We start from the raw sequence: 23,031 nt of genomic DNA on the forward strand, positions 1-23,031 counted from the left end.
CTGTGAGCGGAATTTAGATGACAGTGAGGCGGAGAAGCTTGAGGTACCTATAACTCGGGATGAATTAGAAAAAGCTATAAATGAATTAGCAAACAGGAAGGCAGCAGAGCCTGATAAAATACCGTTGGAGGTGTACAAAACTTTCTTTGATGTCCTGCTGGGGTACCTGTTAGAGGTATGTAGAGAGGCTCAGGCTGGCTCATCTCCGTTAACCTGGGACGAGGCAACTATTGTTGTCTTTGTGAAAAAAGATAAGCCTCCAGATATTCCTACTTCATATCGACCTATATCATTGCTGAATGCAGATGGCAAAATATATTCAAAATACTACCGACTAGACTTGCAGGGGTAGTAACAAAACTGGCATAAATTTGACAGCATGGTTTTATACCTAAGCGGGGAACAACGAATCATGGTAATAAAGTAATAACACTTTTGGACTATGCGAATTGTAGAGGGGTACCATTCAGCCTTATTTTATTAGATGCCGAGAAGGCTTTTGATCGTGTTGTTTAGGGGTTTCTGTGGGCGGTGATGGGTCGACGAGGGTTTAAACAGTTTTTCTTACTGCTATACAAACACTTTACCGCAAGCCAGTCACTAGGATTCGTATAATGGGACTAGAGTCTAAGCCATTTTTAATCTTACGATCCTTTTTTAAAAATGCTAGAAAATAGCTATGGGATAACCTCAGTCAGAGTACAACAAGATCAATTCCGCGTTTTTGCCTATGCTGATGACGTAGCAGTAGTAACAACAAACCCAGCAATGGCTATGCCAGAAATAGAGAAATTGGCGGTCTAGTACGGGGCAGCTTCCGGTTATAAATTAAACTCCACAAAGACACAAATTGTATGTACCAATATACAAGCATTTGTGGATCCAAGGGTAGTGGAGGAGGTGGTCTATTTGGGGGATCAGGATTCAGGTCTGTTTAAGGGCATTGGTCGAATCTAATTGGGGGCGATTGGTATCAGAGACTCGGAAACAGCTGGATCGGTGTGAGTGCCTACATTTTTTTTTTAAATTTTTTTTTTTAAACCTTTATTGCACCTTACAAATTACACAGCCATTGGCCTACAACACGACCAGGCTGGCCGCCATCATCTTAACATCTTCAGTATGCGGTGATGTCCAATACAAATCTTGTTGACACTGTTCCGTTCATTCCTTTTACACGGCCACATAGAAAAGGTACATGTAGTCAATTGTTCAGAAAATCAGTGAGGTTTTTGGATTTTTTTCTTTTTTGCAAAAACAAAAACAAACCTACAAACTAAAGGAAACACATATTGGTTGTTCATTACGGGTGAACAGGTATCATAGCTGCTTAGGGACTTTCCCCCCCGTAGTCATCCCCTTTCAATGGTGTCTAAGCTCCCCCCAACCCACCATCAGGTGTGTGTGGGACCTTTCGGTTAACCGTCCTATGGGAAGGCCATCTACCGGCGCCCAGGACCAGGCCTGCGTGGTCTGATGTGATCCAGAACCTAAGGACCTCTCCCCCCCCCCCAGTGGGCGCCCCGTGGCCATCTAGCCCACTTCCTCATCCTCGTCAGACTCATCTAGCTCCTCCTCTGCCAAGGGATCGCATATATCCCCCCTGTAGATATTCCATTTGAACCAAATCTTGTTCCACTTCCCCGGGCATGCCCTGTTAGAATATACTGCACGTTCCGTCACCATGACCCTGTCCATGTTGAGACCCCACTGTGTCGTCGTAGGTGCATCCGCCACGCCCCACTTCTGTGCTATGTCTCGTTTGGCAACCATGAACCCCACCGTAACCCATGTTTGATCCTGCCTAGAGACATCTGTCTGCTCCCATATGTTCAGGAGACACCGCCTCGGATCAGGCAGCAGCGAAATCTCTAATGCCTGTGATATCGTCCGCAATACTTGTCTCCAGAACTCCTGGATACGAGGGCAGTCCCACACGGTGTGGAAGAAGGTACCCTCTTCTCCGCATCCTCGAAGACAGAAGGGGTGTTGTGTTCTATGTATGCGGTGGAGCATAGTTCTGGTATAGTAAACCCTGTGTAGGACTTTTAGCTGCACAAGTCTTAATCGAGCCGAGATACCCACTTCCTTAGGGGATGCTATCGCCAGATTCCACTCATGTTCATCCATCTCCCCGATTTCCTCCTCCCATTGCACCTTTAGCCTAGTCAGTGGATCCGGTAGGTTGTTGAGTAGTTTACGGTAGATTAGGGAGGTCGCCCTTTCAATCATGTATTCAGTGAGAAGTCGGTCCTCCAGTGGGGATGCCTCCGGCAACACACTTTCAGGGGGAATGACGGCTAACAGTGCATGCCTGATCTGGATGTATCTGTATAGCTCCCTCTCTCCCAGGTTATATAGCTCCCCCAATCTATCAAAGGTAACTACCGCGCCCGCTCCCAAAGGTCCCCAACCGTAGATATACCTATAGTGTCCCAGTGAGAGAAGCCCCTGCTGGTTCGCAGATTACCAAAGACTTTTGAGTCCCACAGTGGTGTGAGTTTCGTTACTTTCCCCTTCCAGCCCAATTCTGCAGTCGCCGTATGTCACAGCGCCGAGGTTAGTCTGGTAGGCCCCTCCAGTTTATTCGCCTTGGGACGGTCATACAGTGGGGCCAGTAGGCTGTTCGTGCCCAGTTGCGCCCTGTCCGCCTGAAACGCAGGCTCGGACTGTGGGGCGTGTATCCAACAGTTGATGGGCTTTAACTGTGCCGCCCAGTAGTACATTGTTAAGTTGGGGAGTGCTATTCCGCCGTCATACCATCCTCTGTTCAGTTTGGCTTGCGCGATACGTGGTGGGATATTGCCCCACAGCAGGTTTGACACCAGTGCAGCCACCCGCTGAAAGAACTTAGGGCTCACGGGGTATGGAGTATTTTCGAGTACATACAGGAAGCGGGGCAAAGACTTCATTTTATATAGAGCAGCTCTCCCCAACAAAGTGAGGGGCAGCCCCGCCCAAAATTTAACATCCTGCTTCAGCCGCTCAACGTGGGGCCCCAAATTCTTGTCCATAAATTCCACTGGGTCCCTAGTAACATGGATGCCCAAGTACTTGAAGGAGGAACCTGCGATCCTCAGAGGGCAATCTGCGTTCAGCGCCGGAACCGGGCCGCGCAGGACAAACATCTCGGACGTGGCCCAGTTAATCGTGTAGCCAGAAATTTTCCCATGGCCGTCGCAGAGTTGTAGAAGGGCCGGCACTCCTCGTCCCGGATCAGTTAGATACACCAGCATGTCGTCCGCATAGAGGGACAGCCGGTCCTCCCAGCCCTCCGCCCAGCTAATCCCTTCAACAGTGGCGAGGTTCGTATCATGGTGGCTAAAGGCTCCAGTGAGATTGCGAACAGCAGCAGTGAGAGTGGGCACCCCTGACGAGTGCCTCTCCCCAGTGGAAACGTGCGCGAGATATGCCCGTTGGCCACCACTTGCGCGACCGGGTCGGCGTACAAAAGTCTCACCCAGGCTATAATCTTGGGGCCGAACCCCAGACGAGACAGGACCTCGAACAAGTAGTTCCACTCCACCAGGTCAAATGCCATCCTGGCGTCAAGGGCCAGTATAACTGCCGGTGAAGTGAGCGCCCCCGCCCGTGCCAGCACTCCATGCAATCGGCGCAAATTAAGCGCTGTGTTCCTGTGCGGCATGAACCCGGACTGATCTGGGTGGATAAGATCGGGCAGATGTGGCATAAGTCTAGTCGCTATGAGTTTGGCAAGGATCTTAACTTCCGCGTTAAGCAGCGAGATGGGGCGATAAGAGGAGCAATCCTCTGGCGGTTTCCTGGGTTTGGGGATAGCCACTATGGTGGCCAATCTTTGGTCGGGCGGAAGCATTCCCCTTTCTAGACATTCTGTGTACATGGTTAAGAGATGGGTACTCAGTATTTCGGGTTTCGCTTGGTACCATTCAATAGGTATGCCATTTGGGCCAAGTGCTTTGCCCGGGTTCAGTGCGTTAATCGCCAGCTGTATCTCTTCCGCCGTGATATCAGCCTCCATGTCTGCCGTGGCCTCTGCCGAAAGTGTCCTGACCTCAATCCGTTCCAATGCCTCTTTAGCCATTTCGGAGTTCACTTCCCGCTCAGGGGTGTATACCCCCTCGAAGTGAGCCGCTAGCGCCTCCACTATAAGTTCAGGGCTCGCGTGGGTCACCCCCTGACTATTCTTCACCTGCTGGATGCCCCTAGAGCCGCATTCCCGCTTGTCGAGCCAGGCCAGCAGCTTACCCGCCTTATCCCCTACCTCATAAACCTTATTCTGAGTGTCAGCAATGTGGCCCTTCACCTGAGACCTCAAATGATCCGTGTAGAGTTGTTGTTGAATGGCAAGTGCATGTGCCGTACTCGGCGTGGGCTGCCTTTCGTGTGTCGTTGTAAGCTCTTGTAAGGCTATTTCTAGATTAGCAAGTTCCAGGGCTTTATCTGCCTTGTGACCCGCAATCGAGGTCACTGCTTGTCCCCTAAGTACCGTCTTGTAAGCCTCCCACAGCACCTCCGACGAACTCACGGAATCCACATTCTCAGCGAAATATTGTGTTGTAACTGTCTTAAGGGCCTTACGGATCTTGGGGACCTTTAGGTATGTGGCATGTATAGGGAATATCCGCCTACGCACCTTCTCATGAGTGGATATCGTCAGGGTAATCGGGGAGTGGTCAGAGACGCCCCTGGGGTGTATGTCAACGGTGTCTATGTGCTGGGAGCTGTTGCCAAGGGTCAGGAAGTGGTCAATTCTCGAAAGGCTTCTGTGCACTGCGGAGTGGAAAGTGAACTGCTGGGACTGGGGGTGGGAGCGTCTCCACATGTCAATGAGACCCATGGCAGACATGAAGCGCTGGAAGTGTGAGGAACCCCCGGCGGGGCCACCCGCCGGGAATCGGTCTAACTGGGCGTCCACAATGGCGTTGAAGTCTCCCCCCAGGATTACCTCTCCTTCGGGAAGGGCTAGTAAAAATTCAGCTAATTTTGGGAGTTGCACCGAGTGGAGTGCAGGGGGGATGTATACCGACACTAGAGTAAGGAGTCTACCCTCCCATTGTCCCTGTACTGCGGCGAAGCAACCTTGGTCATCAGTCTTAGTCTGTAGGGGAATAAACTGTGAGTATTTCAGTAGCAATATACCAGTGCCCCTGCATCCGGACGAGAATTCCGAGTGTACCAGCATTTTGTACCCTTTCCGATCCATGGCCTTGGTCGCCCCACCCACTAAGTGTGTCTCCTGTAGCATCGCTATATTGTGCTTCAGCCTCTTAAGTGTGATCAACACCAGTCCCCGCTTGATCTTATCCCCTAGCCCATGTACATTCCATGTCATTAGTCTTAATGGGGAACCCCGGGGATTCGGGTCTACGTCCCCCGGCCTAATAGAAGGGTCATCCGCCATTTGCGGTCACAAACATCACTAAGGTGTTCAATCCGTATTCTTACACCGCAGCCCCAACCTCCTCGCCCCAACCAACGTTCCGTTACATCACGTGAGTGGTGTGTTGCAGTTCCTGACCATACATATGTGTTCCAAACAACTTCAAAACAATCCCCCCGCCCTGCCCCCCTGCCTAACGGACTTCCAACTGCCCGCCCCCCCAACTTAGCAGAGTGCTTATTCCCTCCCCAAACCAGAGTACTTGCGTGTAGGGGGGAGAGTGTCTCCCCCGGCAGGCGGCATCCCTGCTCACATACGGGACAGATCAGGCCAGCGTCCAGTTGCGGCTACAAAACAGTAGTTCCTGGGTGAAGAGTCAGTGTAGCCCCAATGCCTCATTCCAAGCGTTCGTTTGCATCCGTCTCCACGAGGTCTCGAGCTGGGGACCGTTCCGGCCCGCCTCTTTCCGAAGCTTGCGATCCTGTCCGGCTGTCTGCTCGGTGGTCCGTATTGTGTCTATTGGATTTCCGATTCCTGTTCACTGTGTGCCAGCCCTCCAGCCAATCCCTAGCCACATCACGGGAGTCGAAGAACCAGACCTTTTTGTCAGCAACCACACGGAGCCTAGCCGGAAATAGCATAGAGTAGGGCAGCTCTTTTTCGCGGAGCGTTCTTTTTACTTCATGGAAGGTCCTCCGCCTTCGGGACACTTCCGCTGTATAGTCCGGGAAGAATGACACTTTAGAGTTTTGGATCTGGATGGCCGGTGCCACCCTAGCCTTCTGTAAAATGGCGTCACGGTCTCTAAAGTTGAAGAGTCTTGCCAGGATCGGTCTTGGGGGGCCCCCCGTCTTCGGCTGTCCCCCCCGGCACCCTGTGCGCCCTTTCCACCGAGAAGAAATGTGATAGGCCCTTAGGTTGCAGTTTGTTCTTAATCATGTCCTCCACATAGAGGTCCATCGCTCCAGTCGTTTCCGATTCCGGCACTCCTAAAATGCGGACGTTGTTCCGTCGCGAACGCCCTTCCTGGTCGTTCAGCTTCTCCTTGAGTAGTTTTTTGTCCGCCCGTAGCTGACCCATTTCAACCTGGAGGTCCGATACATCCTGAACCAGCGATTTGGTCACAACCTCGACCTGTTTCACTCGCTCGTTGATCTTCTGGAGGTCCGCTCGGATCAGGGTGATCTCCGTCGCCGTCACCCCCACCGTCGCCTGCACCTGAGCCAGCGCCGCCAGGACGTCTTCTAGTGTGGCCTTCTGTGACCCCTCTGTGTCCGCCATTTTCCATTGGCTGCTTGCGTTGTTCCTGCGGGGGAGTGTGTTTGTCGTAGGCAAATTTGTCCAACTTGGCCTGCGTGGAGCTGTTTCTGGGGCCCCTATGCGCCATAGTGGGCAGCCGGCAAGTAGAGCGTGTACAGGCCGAAGTCGTCGCTTGATTTGGGGCAGGGGACGTATGTACGCCACCTAGACGATCTCTTCGCATGCGGCTCTGGCCGCGTATGGCCTGCGACCAGTTCCCGCTAATGCAGGGGCCCGGTTATGCGACCCCCACTCACAGTGTCCACCGACACCCGGCACCACACAGTCGCAGTCCAAGAATTATAGTGCCGGTCCCCTGCCCTTCATGCCTGAGCTGTGTCCCTTTGCAGTAACCCCCGTTTGCTGGGGAGGCCCACCACAGGACTGCCGAATCAGCAAAGGCGATGCGTTGCCGCCCCCAGCGCCTCCCGGTGCTTCAGAACGCAGGGGGGGGGGGGAAGACCCCAGCGTCAAGCAGGTGCTTCGTGGCCCACAGCAGATCCTTCCTCCCGACCCCCGCAGTACACACTTCCGGGGCCTCCTTCTGGGCACTCGATGGCGGAACCACCCGCTCGAGGGTCCGCAGGTCTGGGTCCCAGTCGAGCCGATGCACGGGCCGCTGCGCCGCACCCGGCCACCTCCTTGTCCCCGGAGCCGCGGCTAGGCTCCGGCGCCGGCAGGACTCCCTCCGCCAGTCTACAGGCTCACCAGGGGGTCGACCACACTCGCGTTGTCCGTGAGGTACCGGGGGCCGCCACTTCCGGCGTCAGCACCCGGCCTCACCTAATTTCCGCCCGGTCACCGTCCTCAGGATACAGCGCCGCCTATCTGAAGGCTGCAGGCCCCTCCTCTCGCCTCGGAGCTCCGTCGGTGGCGGAGCCGCTGACTCTCAGTCACTTGCACGCTGGGCGCCGCACGGTCACCGGAACCTTTCCGCCCCGAATGCGTGAAGAATTGCACGGATATATGTGCCGGATTTATGTGGGAAGCCGCCCTACCTCAGGAGCCTCCCTAAGCTGCGGCCGCCATCGTTGGCTGCTAGCCACGCCCCCGTGAGTGCCTACATTTGACTATTGTGGGAAGACGGAATTTTCTAAAAATGCTGATCTTACCGAGAATATTGTATTTTTTTAGGGCAGTTCCCTTAGAGATCCCCCGAAGCAGCCTTGCTTTGTTACAATCGATCTGTGCCAGATTTATATGGGTGCAGGGCAAAGCGCGTAGAGCAATGCGTTTATGGTATTACCCAGGGAACAGGGAGGTTGAGATGTTCCCGATTTTACGCTGTATTATTACGTATGTATGATGCAGCATATGAATATACTTTTGACTGGGGTTGAACCAGCAACAACGAGGAATCCCCCTCGATCTATCAAATGTTGTTAGGCAGTGATGCCAAAAATCGATTGTTTATCAATGTGGATGGGAGCTACTATAAAACGCACTCGATTTAAGGTCATTATTGCCGCTTACAAAGTATGGACAGTGGTTAAAATAAAGTATGGGGTGGAGAAGATATCGTGGTATACACCATTAACTATAACTACCCTTTTTCCACCAGTCTTTTGTGACCGGATGATGTTGAAATGGAGGGATAAAGGGGTGTGTACAGTTAGTGATTTATTTCTGGTAAATGACTTGAAATCATTCGACCATTTAAGTGACCAATTTCATCTACCTCGGGCTGACTTCTTTAAATATTTACAAATTCGAGATTATTTTGTTAAAGCCCGATGGAAAATTCAAATAAATCCCCTTGTAGAGGCAGTTAAGAAAGGTTTACGGATCGGTACGTTGTATTCTTTAATGTTGGATACATTAGATAATGATTTGGCAGCTCAAAATCTTAAATGGGATAACCGATTGGGGTGTCAGGGTATCCAATTGGAGACTTCCTTAGAATTAGCTGGGCAACTATTTATGTCGGCAAATCTACACGCCCAATATTTTAAAACAGTGTTCAATTTATATTACACGCCAGCCAAATTGTCTGATTAGGGGTGTATGGATGGGGCTAAGTGCTTTCGCTGTGGGACTCAAGCTGCTGCTATTGCGCATGTATTTTATTCATGTAGGCACTTATCCACGTTTATTGGGCATATTGAGAGATTTTTGGCTGAGATCCTGGGGGTGCCTATACGACTATCTGCCACTCAGGTTCTGTTGGGAGTTGAAAAGGGATCAACAGCTGATATGTTACCTATAAATTTTGCATATCTGATTTTTCTTGCTACTGCTGTTGTAAGGCTCTGTATCGCATCAATGTGGCTACAAAAGGACCCCCCATCCTTTGAGTTATGGCAGGCAAGGTTTCTGTCAACTTTTAATTTAGAATATAGTCTTCATGTTGTGAAAGGCAGACGGAAACGGAAATTAGGCTCTCAGATATGGGGGGGGCAGTTATGAATTATATGGAGATATGAAATTGTAATCTTCTGTTTCTGTTATTTGATTATATTATTCCTTCCATAGTTACAACGATTATATTCCTGTTCACTATAGAAGAGGCTGTAATAAGATTAGTTGTGAATAAGGTGATTAGCTGTTGGCAATTATTGTTTTTGGTATCTGGTATGAATGTGTAATCTGGATAACACTGTTCTCTCTTTTCTTTTCTTTTCCTTTTTTTCTTTTCTTTTTCTCTATCTGAAGGAGATTATGGTATTTGTTAATGTATGAATATATTTGTACTCATGTGCTTTATGAAAATAAATTAAAAATAAATTATGCACACGCATACTAGAACACAAAAGCACGATCAGATGCGCCAAACAAACCACCAAGCTGACTAGACATTTTCTAGAGATGCATCACACAGCAGATTCTCTTACTTGGACAGTGCTAGACAAACCCAATCTCAGCGGCATGATGCCCAACCTCACACTTAAACTATTGCGCATTGAAAAAAGATGGGTGTTTCGCTTGAACAACTCGAACCTTGGGCTAAATGATGACATCCCCTGGTTGGCCCTGCCTTAACTCCATTCAACTTTATTTAATACACAGACGCACAATGCGCCCCATCGTAGATACAAGCACACTGCCTCTTGTACCATACTCCTATCCAGTGCCTTATGCCCACACTGTCACTCTACTCCATTCAGAGAAAATGCACTTTGAGAAAGAGTCTTCATCGTTTCTTACGAGTACTACATACTTGCTTCTCTTTTCTGTAACACAGGAGTGCCACGTAATTTGTCGAGGCCCTTGTGCTTAACTCAGATCTTACTTCTGACACCACCTGTGGCCAATGTCCTTTTCCTCTGGCACCTTCAGACTCGGACGGTACCTGTATACTGTCACTATTTTTCTCTTTTTTCCTTTCATTTAATTTCTCATGCTCAATCCCAGACCCCATCGGGTCAGCATGACTTTGCCCTGTTTTATTGTTTTAATTCCCCCAGCCGTCCCGTTGGACTACGTTTCCCTAGTATCTTGCTCATCCTTGGTAATAGAGAACCGCCGGACTACAATTCCCAGCTTCCCCTGCTTCCACAACAGAAATGACATTACAGGAGCACAAACTCAACCAGGCGTGTTTCACACTGCCTTCCCCCCCCGTGCAAGGACGTGCACGGTGGAGCACTCTGCTCCCCAGCAGCGGTAAGTGTCTTTATGATTTAATCTCTAGGTTTAGACCGCGCAGCAATCAGCTTTAACGGCTTTCCAGCTGCAGGGCTCGCTATCTGTGCGCGGAGGTAACACTTTAGTTTTCAGCCGCCCATTGTTTAAATCCTTAATTAGTCCTAGGTATCCAGCCTACCCCTCCGCTATAGGTGTTTTAGCACCTCCATTCCCCTCACGCCTCGACGATTGGGAAACGAGTCCCGCAGGACATCACTTCCCGACCCTACCGGGACTTCATGCCTGCAGAGCGTGGGTTCTTCACCATACCCCACTCCTACTCAGGCGCTCCTGCATACGCGCTGCCGCCTTCATTGAACCTTAGAGGCTGGAGCGCATATGGCTACAATGAGTAACCGTGTATCGCGCTGGGCCATCCCTAACCACCAGCAGGCTTACACTCGCCCATTGAAGCGCAGCCTCTGGTATCGACTAGTCTCCCTACAGGTGGGGTCTCTCATATACCTCTATGACACGGCACAGAGCACGAATCGACATTGTACTTGCTAGCGCCCAGCATTTCTGTATTTTAGCCCTATGTTCAGGCATTATTAGGTTGCCTTATGTATTTTTAAATATGTGACTTTTAAAATTGATTTAACATACTGAGTCTGCCGCATTGATTTGGCGCATACTTGCACTTTCATTCTGCACTTACCAATCCACTATAGAAGAGGGAATTGGGCATTTGGAATCGGACTCGTCCTCGAGCACCAGCCGCCATCTTGGGGCTGCCTCGGGACACGTTCTAGCTCCTCTCCACTTCCGGGAGAGAGCTACTTAGTCCTCTCTTGCCAGGATGCGCAGCGGACGTGCGCAGCGGGCGCGCGCCGAAGACGCGCCTAAGACAAGCCCGTCTGCGCCCGTCCGAGCCTGCTCTGGGCCAAGGGCCACCCCCCCTGTCCCTGCTGCCATCCAAGATTCTATACCAACATTATTTTACACCTCCGATCAGCTGAGAGGGATGAACCCAGGGTTAGGTAGCTTTTGTCAGACGCTACCGCTTCCTAAAGACCTAACTCACACAGTGCCATCATGTTCGGGCTGTCACTATATCCTCCCGCTGCCATTACCTGCAGCTAATCACACTTCTTATTCACCTCCAATTATCAATGCTCAATCTCGAACTGGACAGCATTTTAGAGCAGCACTGATCAACTCTCGCTCCCTCCCCAAACATAGTTTATCTATTAGGGAATGTATTATCAATCAGGAATTGGGCATTCTTTTAATCACTGAATCCTGGGGAGACGAGGCTTCAGGCCCAGACTTTGTCTCGGCTACCCCTGAAGGCTATTGTGTCGTTAGACAAGACAGAACTTCTGGGCGAGGTGGTGGCTTAGCCATCATCCATAAAGATGTCTATCGGACAAAATTTGAGCATATTCCAACCCTAAACTGCGAAGCTATTGCGTTTGTTATTAATCTCACGCAGAAACAAGCTTTTAAAGGGACATTGGTTTATAGGCCACCAGGGCCTCGCACAAAATTTTTAGCCGCACTCACAGAAATCACTGAAGCAGTTATAGGATCCTTGGATTATACAATCCTTGGGGATTTTAACTTTCCGTTGGAAGATATGGAAAGTAAGGATACAGCCCAACTTATCACAGACATGCAAGCAATAGGAATGCAACAGTTGGTGAGGGGTCCCACGCATGAAGCCGGGCATACTCTGGATGGCCTGTTTACAAACAACCCGGGTATCGACTTGGTAGCAGTACTACCATTTGTATGGTCTGACCACCAAGCCATCATCTTCAGAATTCAAGCAGTACAATCGAACCCCCCCCAGACCAAAGCCCGGTCGTTAACGGGCATACGAGCTTGGAAAAATGCCGATATTCCACATCTTTCAAACTTTCTAAGGACTTCGATCCCGGAGAGTTCTTGCGATCCTGAAATCTTGTCCACTAACTTTCAGGGATGGTTATTAAAGGCAGCCAATCAAGTGGCACCTGAGAAATCTTATCGCCCAAATAGAGCTAAACCATCGGCCCAGTGGTTTACAGAGGAGCTGCGTCTCCAGCGTCAGTATTGTAGAAACCTAGAAAGACGCTGGAGAAAGAATTACAGTCCCTCCGCTAAGCAAACTTATAAAGATGCTCTAGCGATCTATAAGAAAGCCATCACTCCTCAAAAAAACACATTTTATACTGGTCAAATTGAACAGGCCCAGAATTCAGCGAGGATGTTATTCCAGGTGGTGAATTCTCTTTCTATCCCTCCCACTGGACCTGTAATTGAGCACTCTCAGGAACTCTGTAATTCGTTGGCTACTTTCTTTACCACTAAGGTAATGGACATTTACTCCATTTTCCCACAGCAACCGGCAGCAGTTAGGACTGATCCATCCTCTCACTTGGCGGTGACCCTTCCTTCTTTTTCTGGCTTTAAGCTAGTGACAGAAGATCAGGTTAGCATACTAGCTGCCAAGATCAAATCAGGTTCTCCGCTTGATCCATGTCCCCCAGATATAATGAATCAACTGCATAATACCATTTCACATCCACTTACCACCATTTGTAATGCCATCTTCAAGACAGGCGTCTACCCAGAGATCTGGAAGAAGGCCATTATAAAACCTCTGCTCAAAAAGCCTTCCTTAGACCCCACTATTACGGCCAACTACAGACCCATTGCCTGCCTTCCCTTTCCCGCTAAAATCGTAGAGGCCATTATGAACCAGCAGCTCTCACAGTTCATTGAACAACATGAACTCTTGGATGATACGCAATTCGGTTTCCGGAGGGGACACGGAACCGAAACAGCGCTGATAAAGGCCTCCGATGAAATTAGAGAAATCTTGGATTCGGGAGGAGCAGCAGTGCTCATTCTGTTGGATCTCTCGGCGGCTTTCGACACGGTCGACCATGCTATCTTGGTCGACCGTGTCGCAGCCCTGGGGAACAACCATCTGGCCAAAGATCTCATAGCTTCTTTTCTAGCTAACCGCAAACAGGCAGTTAAATTGGGCAATCATTATTCATCGATTTTTAAACTGCCATGCGGGGTCCCCCAAGGATCGTCGTTAAGTCCTGCGCTTTTTAACATTTATGTCGCAGACTTGGCAAGGGTCATAAAATCTCATGGGATGCGTTTAACTACCTACGCTGATGACACCCAACTTGTGCTGGCGGTGCATAAGAACGGACCAACGGTGGCAGCTAAGTTTCAGGAGGGGATACTAGAGATACAAGCATGGATGCATGGTAATTGCCTAAAACTGAACGCGGAGAAAACGGAGGTTATGACCTTTGGTAACATCTCTCCAGAATGGTCTCCGACTTGGTGGCCGACTCAGATGGGTCCTCCTCCGGTCCCAGTCGCAAAGGTCAGGAATCTTGGAGTGATCTTTGATAAACAACTATCATTCAAACATCATGTAAACAAGGTTGTCTCGGCTGCCTTCTTTACGCTGAAAAAGATTAAAAAACTGCTACCGTACTTAACAGCATCAGCTGGAAAAACCCTAATTACCACCTTGGTGTTCTCCAAGCTTGATTACGGAAATGTCCTCTTTTTCAACACTCATAAATATATTCTGAACAAGCTCCAATCTGTTCAAAATATGGCAGCCAGAATCCTTCTCAACATTCCTAGGCGCCAGTCCACCTCGGCAGCTATACGCCATCTTCATTGGCTAAGAGTGGAGAGCAGGATCAAATTTAAGGCCTTATGCATTGCCTATAAGGCCATTCACCATACTGGCCCAAAGTTTTTAAAGGAGGCACTTCAGGTATTTACCCCTATAAGGAACCTAAGATCAGCAGCTAGTTGTCTACTATCTGTTCCCCGAACAAGAACTGCCACCTGGGGAGACAGACGATTCTTGGTAGCAACTCCTAGATTGTGGAATTCTCTCCCTCCGCACATCAAAACTGCCCCCACTCTCATCTGTTTCCGTAGGGCCTTGAAGACCTGGCTCTTCAACCAATAAGTTTGTGTGCTGATCACCGTATCCTAGAGTATCTTCTGCGCCTAGACACCCCCGGGTATTAGCTGCGCATTAAAAATCCTATAAATAAATAAATAAATAAATAAATAAATAAAGTTACAGAAGGAACCACCGTCTCGGTTTGCTTCAGGCTTAACACAAGCTCCCCCGCTCCTTATGCTACCACATTCACAGAAGGTTGGCACCTGACCTTTTCTGCCCCATTTCAGGTGTTAACCCGTTCTGACAGTCATCTTTATTACGCATCCTCCCTCCTCTGTAAGACATGCTTTAAGTTTCCACCGACTTCGACCCCATACGTGGAGCAGCTGTCCACCACTTATCTCTTATCCCCTTCTCACTGTTACCAGTGTAGCTCACATTTTGTGCTTTCCTTGTTCACACCTCTGTTCACTTTCTATGCTATTTTTAACCACACAGTCCCCTTTTCTTCGCTTGACCCTAACGCCACCACTTTATCTATTTGATTGTTCGGAGTATGTACCTTTGGCTCATAACCCAGGACAGACATGGTATATAACCTGACTGTTGTAGGTGCGTTCGCATTGACATCCACTCAGTAATAGTTTTGGATGTGTTTGTTTTATTTAAAACAATATCAAGACACATCTATTGTTTTGTGGTCCTGCCATGCGTTACATTTTCTTGATCACATTGTGACTGGTACAGAACACAATCTGTTTGTTTCACCACAGGTTCCACCGACACATCTACCAAACAGCTGGACAACTGGTGTAGTATTCCATACTGGTGTCCATTGTTTTCTTGTTCACTTCTGTTTTTTCAAATTTTTCTGCAGTAGCTTCAAACTGATCCTGTCGAAGGCCACAACCCTTTTATAGGTCTACCGGCCGAAACATGTAGATCGTTTCTAGATGCAGCTGTCTCTAATGACAGCAGCTACATCACAAACTATTTGTTTTCAAACCTGCCACAGGGTAGTAGAATAAAGCTGTCCCAACTAACCTTTAGGCAGTTTTAACCATCACTCACTATAGCACTGCACCTTACCTCAACACACCACGCTCACGTAGGGTTTTAGGACCATCTTCTCTAACAAAAAACATCCCTGAGCTCCTCCCTCGTAGTGAGGGGGTCATAGCCCGCATCACGACTAGGCTCTAGAGGCGAGGAGGCACCCCTATGATGTAGCAAGACACCTTCTGGTTTGTCAAGGGAACCGTCCTTTAAAAGGGACCCCCTTCCCTCTTCCCCTACGAGCATGGCAAGCACATTCCACATACCCAGCAGACTTATCATTAGGACAGTGGGCTCTTTTTGTGAATTAGGTTACAAATGAAGACAAGTCGGTACTAAGGAGGGACTAACAAGCCCGTTACTGAAACAGAAGCCAGCATTTACAAATAACAATGTCACAAGCAAATGAAAAATACGTCCGGAGAGTGGGTGGGGCTTCAAAGCCATACTCCAATACTGCATGCCTCACAGCAGTGCATGAACTGTCCAAGCTCGACCTAAATACACACGCACTCTCACCGTCTTGGTTTTGAAAGTCCTCACAAATCTTGTACATTTTACAAAATATTGTGTTTTCTTTCTTTAGGCCTCTCCTATGCAACCTGCTTGTCACTGTATTTAAACATATTATATGCCATCCTGATTGTTGGGAAATCTGAAGCTCCCCTCCCACCCCCCTCCCCTCCTCCCTCCCCAATCTTACTGACCAAGCTACACCTATGTTCTTCGTAAGCCCACATTATGTCCTAGGTAGGCTTGACCTAAAAAGGAGAGACCACATTGATGGCCCACAGCACGTTAAGAAGCATAACGTAAATAACACTGTTGATGTTAAGTAGCAACCAGCGTGGGTACGTGAGGAAATGATCTCAAGGACTTACACGAGTAACACTTCATTATCTGCAAGTTAAGAGGGAGGTAGGAGGATCAGTTAAACTAGTGAGCTGTCATGTTTGATGTAATTTTGTCAATCATTTAAAATTACTTACTCTAACCTACTTGTGTTCAAAGTGCTCACAGTTCAGAATGTTGCACACACAATTGCTCAGCCCATATGTTTTGGTAAGAAGACCCTCAGTCTGCACCGTTCAACGTTAAAGTATTTTTGGATTGTTACAGCCATTCCTTCATAATAATAATAATAATAATTAAGATGATGATGAAAAACTGCGGTAGTTTCTAAAAAGAGCAGCTTTAAATGGATATTGCCCCGTTTAGTATAGAAAATATATTCACATATAGGTAAGAGACAGAGACACGCATAAGAAATGGAAAATGTCACACTTTGAAGTAAACTGTCAATTTGGAAAATAGTATGCACCACATTTCTCAATATTTAAGCCCCTCTCCAGGCACTACCCCGCTGTCAGGGCGCGTCGCGCTCCTGTTTGCTGCTCTCCCCCTTTCTCCAGCATGCTAAACTCCCTCACACATACCAGAGTCTGGGGATCTCGGGGTTCAATCTGCCCGTACAACCCCTTCTTCGCCGAAGTCAGCGCCGACCTCAACATGCAAGGACTTTAACGCAACCGGCCAGCACTGCCGGCTCGCGTGCGGCTGGCCCATGCCTTCCGGAGCAGCGCGCAGCTTTCTTCCGGTGCAGAAGTGGGGACTATCGCTTCAGGCGCAACGTGTCTTTTATTTATTTATTTATGCGTTTTTATATAGCGCGGACTTTACCCGAAGGTGTCAGAGCGCTTCACAAAAGGAACAGAACTGATACATGAGAACATTACAAGTCACTTGCCACATGCCACATGTCAACCCTCCCGATTCAGGCGGGAGACTACCGATTTGAAGGCTCGTCTCCCGCCTCCCGATTCCAGATTGACCAGGCAGCTTGACTGTAAATGTACTCAGTAGAGCTTAACTTGTGAAAAGAAGTGCAGGGGCCCACGGTTTGTCTTGGGAGCCAGCTGCCAGAACTGCACAATGCTGGGGCTGCCAACTGCCTAGACCTGATTCCACATAAAGCAGTTTTCTTCCTCCGCTGGCCGTTTCCTGTCCCTTCATCGCATTCTTTAGGTTTGTGCTCGCTCCTGCTTTCTCTGTTTAACCCCTTCGAGGCTAATGACGAGCTGGGCTCGTCATGGCGCTTACCTGCCGTGCGCGGATGACAAGGCCAGCTCGTCATGATTAATGGTTATTTTGGTGCTTCAGCGCAGAACGGGAAAACGCCTAGCAGCCATGTGGTTAACACTGTTTTCCAGGTTTTCTCTTTCCCTCTTGTTGCTTGCCTTTTTTTTACCTCTTTTCCCAACGAGTGCTGGTACCCCACCACCGGCCCAAGTTAGCCACAAGGCATTCACAATGTAGCAGGTGGACATAAATATATCACACCCTAAATTAACTTTGTCTGTAAATCGAGCTATGTAGAAGGACCTTTACGTCACAGGCCTGTCACTAAGACCAGAACATATGTATAGGCATTTATATAGCGAACTACTTACCCGTAGGGTCCCAAGGCGCTTCGACCGCTGCGAAACCCTTCCTGGCTTCCCTGAGAGATGGTCCCTTAATGGGTATCTCCAGGGTGAGACCAGGCATCCCCGGCGGTCTGGTGGGGCCGTTAGTGAAGATGAGGCAAGCTAATGCCCAGAGTTGCCGAGTGTGATCGCTGATCAGAGTGGGCACCGAGGCGAGAGAATTATCGAGTCCGCTGACCCTGGGCCAGAAACCTGCCACGCCGGGAATCAAACCCTGGTCCCGGGCCGTCCTCTGCTCTCGGATCTGCCGCCTCTAACCAGTGAGCCACACTACTTCACATCTTAACATCATTGATATATAACAGCAACGTAATTGTTAGGATTTCTCTCACTGTTTAATTTGTTAAAATTGATAGATGCATAAATAAATAAATATGTAAGTGAGTGCAGGTACCCACATGTTTCTTAGGGGCTTGTGCAATGCTGGGGTTGCTGAACAGTAAATGTGCCTCATCTTGGTTTCTTCCTTTTAACACCTTATACTCTCTGTATTTAACGTGTCAGATTCTTGTTCATACTTTCTTTCTTTCTCTATCCCTGTTTTTCTCTCTTTCTGCACATCCTTCTTTCGCCAGTGCTGTGTATCTCTCTCTCTATCAAACTCTGATGATGACATCAATGAGGGAACCACAAGAAGGAATGATGCAGAGTATCGCAGGCACAGCGGCCACATAGGCCACTTCGGGCTCTGTCCTTCTCCTTACTACGCTTAATCTCAGTGGCAATAAAGGCAGTGACAGGAACAGAAACTAAACAGTGTTTATCTTCTGTAGTTTTGCCTTGTCCTTTCCTTGGCCCATTAGCAGCAAAGGGAAGGCTTTTCAGGGTATTAAGTCGAGTCACCAGATGTCCCGGGTTTCCCCGGACGGTCCCAGTTTTTGGAGCAGTGTCCCAACACTTTGTTGCAAATTAAAGAAATGTCCCAGTTTTTGCATAGTGCCCGGGTTAAACAGATAAACCAGACATGCCAACCCTCCCGATTCAGGTGGGAGGCTACTGATTTGAAGGCTAGTCATCCGCCTCCCGATTTAAGCATCCAGAAGCACAATTCCACAGGATGCAGCAGGAATTACAGAATGACCTGCTTTGAGTGCTTACAATAACTCAAACTTGAGCTAAACTGAGAGCTCAAAATTACGTTGGCTCTCCAGCCTTTGTTTTCCTCTCCACATCTTGTAGTTGTGAATATATTATTGCCTGAGCCAGCCCAAAAGCTATTGGTTTAGAAGTGAGCCTGGGCGGGCCCAAGGTTTAGGACTCTGGAAATAAATGTGTTTTCCGGCCCCCGAGTCCTACGCCCTGCACAATAATATTTCTGGGCGGGCTTCAGCACTGCGGGCATCTCTCCTGAGGCTGAGAGTGAGGCTCAAAGTACTGCACTGTCGGTAACCTGTACCTGCAGGCCAGTGCACAATATTGTCAAGTTCCCTCTGCCTGCTATGGCGTGCTTTTGACACAGGTTAAAGAAAGGTAAGGAATTATTTTTTTTGTGAAAGTGAGAAATAGCCTTGTGAGAAAAAAAGTGTTTTAGCCCCTTCCCTGCTGGCTCAATTCCCCTGCTGTGCTGGGGGTGAGGGGGCACGGCGCCCGCATGCTCATGACGAGCTCAGCTCGTCATGGCATACCCCTCTTGCATGCTCATGGCCAGCTGAGCTCGTCACAGGTGCATTGGCTCCCGTGGAACGCTCAGCACAGCAGGGAAATTCTCCCAGCACCTGAGCATTCCACGGGCCATGACAAGCTCAACTCGTCATGAGCATGCGAGAGGTGTATGCCATGACGAGCTGAGCTCGTCATGAGCATGCAAGGGGTTAAACTGGTATTGCTTGAACACTTTGTAAAGCTACCAACATTACAATGTTGATGCCAGTCTTCATTCACACACGCTACAGTCGTAGTCTCTATGGCCCAAACGTACATTTTATCATTGACAATCAGAGGCAATTGGAACATTTGAAGGACAGTCGCACAAAGAAAATGTGTGCCTTCACCCAAAGCAGTTCTGAATTACCTTCGGGTCGTGTTCCCACTCTAAGAACTAACACTCTTTGAAGTGCAGAGTGACTCTGCACTTCAAAGAGTGTTATTGTTTATAGAATGAGAAAGCAGACTGGTGCAGAAAATGTTTCTCACTCTGAAGCTACAGGCCCTGCAACGCTCGATGCACCTCTGAGAAGCATATACACTGAGTGCCAGCACTGGGCAGAGCTTCAAAAACATAACAATAGAAATGCTTTTGACGCTAGGCCCTGCTGGCACACAACCTGTATATTTCTCAGAGGTGCGTGGCACTGGCAGGGCCTAGCTTCAGAAACATTTCTAACTACATGGTGTTGTTATATGACATCCCTTTATTAATGTAATAACTGCACTTTCACAATTTCTTTATTAACCTTCTTGCTTCTCAAATTTGCTTGGAATTGCACCATTTACCCACTCCTTTTTCAAACTTTTCTCGGGGGGAGATCCCCCCCGAGCCCATGTTATGGTGTTTGGGCTTGCTCGCTTAGCTCGCATGCAACGCTCCACTCCAACAAATGTTTACACCCCCACCACTTTCAAATGTCACCAGCCACCACTGCCAGCGATCCATGTTGTGTTACGCCTGACCCGTTTCGTATTACGCGTTGTTCAGGACTTTCCACCCTCGTATATTTCTCCCTCTTATCGAAGTTTAAATGTTGGCATGTATGCAAGTGAGCAAAAAACAAAAGCAAACGTTACATTAAATGAAGCAAACATGACAATTGTGAGCCAACAAAATACAAGAGGTAGCAAACGGTGCATTACAAAAGTGACAATCGTGAGCCAACAAAATACAAGAGGTAGCAAACGGTGCATTACAAAAGTGCAAATCGTGAACCAACAAAATACAAGAGGTAGCCAACGGTGCATTGCAGGAGGAAAAAGTGACGTGTGCAGGTTACAAAAGCATACAAAATAAACAGAGGTATATTACTGCAATATATGGAGGACACTCAAGCACAAGAACAAACGTTACGTAGGCACTGGTGTCGCTTGTGCAGGTATCGAAAACAAACAAAAGTAAGAGGTAGAAAACAGTGTGTTACAAGAGAAAGTGACGGGTGCATGTTACACAAGAGTCTAAAAACACAGGTAGAAGGATAATACTGTAATAAATGGCAGACTCTCAAACCACAAGAACACAATGGGAAGACACTTCCATAGACATGTAAAGTAGATTTTTCAATAATTGAAGGGCTTCCTTCAGATAATAGAGAGGGCATGGATTACATTTGGAAGTGTCTTTGAAGGAGGAGAACTTTGAGGTCAGTTTTGAAGGCCTGGGAAGAGGTGGTGGTCCGGAGCTGAGGCGGAAGTGAGTTCCAGATTCTCACTGCGCTGCCTGAAAAGGATTGGGCCATTGATCTTTCCTTCTTGAAAGTCGGAGGTTCAAGCAGTAGATTTTCCGCATTTCGTGATGGTCTAGAGCCTCCAGAGAGTTTCAGTTTATTCGCCAGGTAGCGCAAAGAGGAGGAGTGCAAGGCTTTGTGGGTAATGCAGGCAGTCTTGTAGATAGCTCTAGCCTCGATGGGAAGCCAGCGGAGGGAGGATAACATGGGAGTGATGTGGTCGCTTCTTTTGGCCCCATATATGAAACGAGCTGCTGAATGTAGAACAGACTTAAGGGGGGATAGGTGGGACTTGGGGAGGCAAGTCAGAAGAGAATTGCAGTAGTCCAGTCTGGAGAGGACCAGCGATTGGGCCAGGGTTTTAAGGTCATGCTCCGGGAAGAAGCGACAAATCCCCCAAAGAAGGCGCAGTTGGTATCGGGCAGACTTTGCAATTGAATTAATGTCGGAGAGTAGATTGAGTTTTGTGTCGAGTATGACACCAAGGGATTTTGCGCTGTCGACAATGATGGGTTTATTGTTCAGCAGATTCATCTGGTCCAACCATGATTGAACCGGGGAGGAGAAAGTGAGGAGGAGAGGAGGAGGAATTCAGTTTTGGAGGGGTTCAGAATCAGTTGATGTGTTGACATCCAGTTTTGAATGGGGTCGAGGGTAGAGCTTAGGACAGAGAGATCGTGAGTGGAGGCAACCTTAAGGTAGATTTGAGTGTCGTCTGCGTAGAGATGATAATTGACCCCAGATTCACTTAGGAGATTTCCCAGTGGTTCCAAATAGAGATTGAACAATGTGGGTGCAAGAATAGAGCCTTGGGGAACACCTTGACCCACCGCCAAAGGCGATAAAAGACTGTCCGCTATTTTGATAATTTGGGATCTATCAGAAAGGAAAGAAGCAAACCATTTAAGCACAGTGCCCTCCATGCCCATTCTCTGGTGAAGAGTGTTGAGGAGGGTGTTGTGATTAACAGTGTCAAAGGCTGCCGATAGGTCAAGGAGAATTAGAAGACAAGACCCCCCCGAGTCTAGTATTCGCAGCGTGTCGTCGATCACTTGCAGCAGGGCAGTTTCAGTGCTGCATTTTTGGATGAAGCCGGACTGAAAATTGTCAAGAAGATCATTGTCCTTGATATGACGAGAGAGTTGTTTCGCTACACATCTTTCTGTGATCTTCGCAAGAAAGGGTAGGTTAGTGATGGGGCGGAAGTTGTTGAGGTCATTCGCATCCGCAGTGGGTTCTTTAAGCAGAGGGGTGATTTGCCCAGTTTTGAAGGGAACAGGAAGGGAGCCTTGACAGAGGGAGAGGTTGACCAGAGTGGTCCAATAGGGAAGAGAAAGGGTGTACAAGTCAATGGCAATGGCACTAGGGATGGGGTCGAGCGAGTGGTTGGAGGGCTTTGTTTCAAGGATGCACTTGAGGATGACATCTTCAGAGATGGGTGTTGTACATAAAGAAGTTCTTGAGTCAGGTATAAGACAAGCTGGATTTAATAAAGGTTAGTTCCAAGTTCCAGTTTCAAGTAAAAGAGTTAAGAAGACAATAACCCCACCAGGAGTGGCCTAACTGCCACTCAGCCTGCCTGCCATCAACTGCCACTACACACACCAGCCAGGCACCCAAGATTCTATGATGACATCAGGCATTCCAAGACCCACACCAGCTGGGCAGCAGGGAAGTCACCAAAGCTAAATATAACATATCCCCCTTCCTTGGGAAAACAACAATTCAGAAGTAGAAGAAGGAAATGTGAACACAGTAAAAAAATATACAATGAAAATATACCATGCATTTTGAAAAGAAAACATTTACATTGCACTAAAAAAAACATTTACATTGCACTCAAAAGAGAAAGACGTTAACTCCCAATTTAAGCAATGCATTTTCATACTTTAACATTTACATAGCCCATCCCCTCCCTCAGGGAAAAAAAAAACCCCAAAAAACCAGAAT

At 48.3% G+C, this 23,031-nt stretch overlaps 1 protein-coding gene across 1 annotated transcript in view; it reads right to left on the minus strand.

Moving 5' to 3' along the window:
• LRRC28 (leucine rich repeat containing 28) overlaps positions 1 to 16,781 on the minus strand; it is a 334,662-nt gene extending 317,881 nt beyond the window's left edge. The window contains exon 1 of the mRNA XM_086958075.1: positions 16,658 to 16,781. The gene's annotated coding sequence lies outside the window, so the exon portion shown is untranslated. The remainder of the gene's footprint in view (positions 1 to 16,657) is intronic.
• Between the last annotated feature and the right edge of the window lie 6,250 nt (positions 16,782 to 23,031).

Source organism: Lissotriton vulgaris, chromosome 2_1, assembly GCF_964263255.1.
Source record: "Lissotriton vulgaris chromosome 2_1, aLisVul1.2, whole genome shotgun sequence".
NCBI classification, from domain to species: Eukaryota; Metazoa; Chordata; class Amphibia; order Caudata; family Salamandridae; genus Lissotriton; species Lissotriton vulgaris.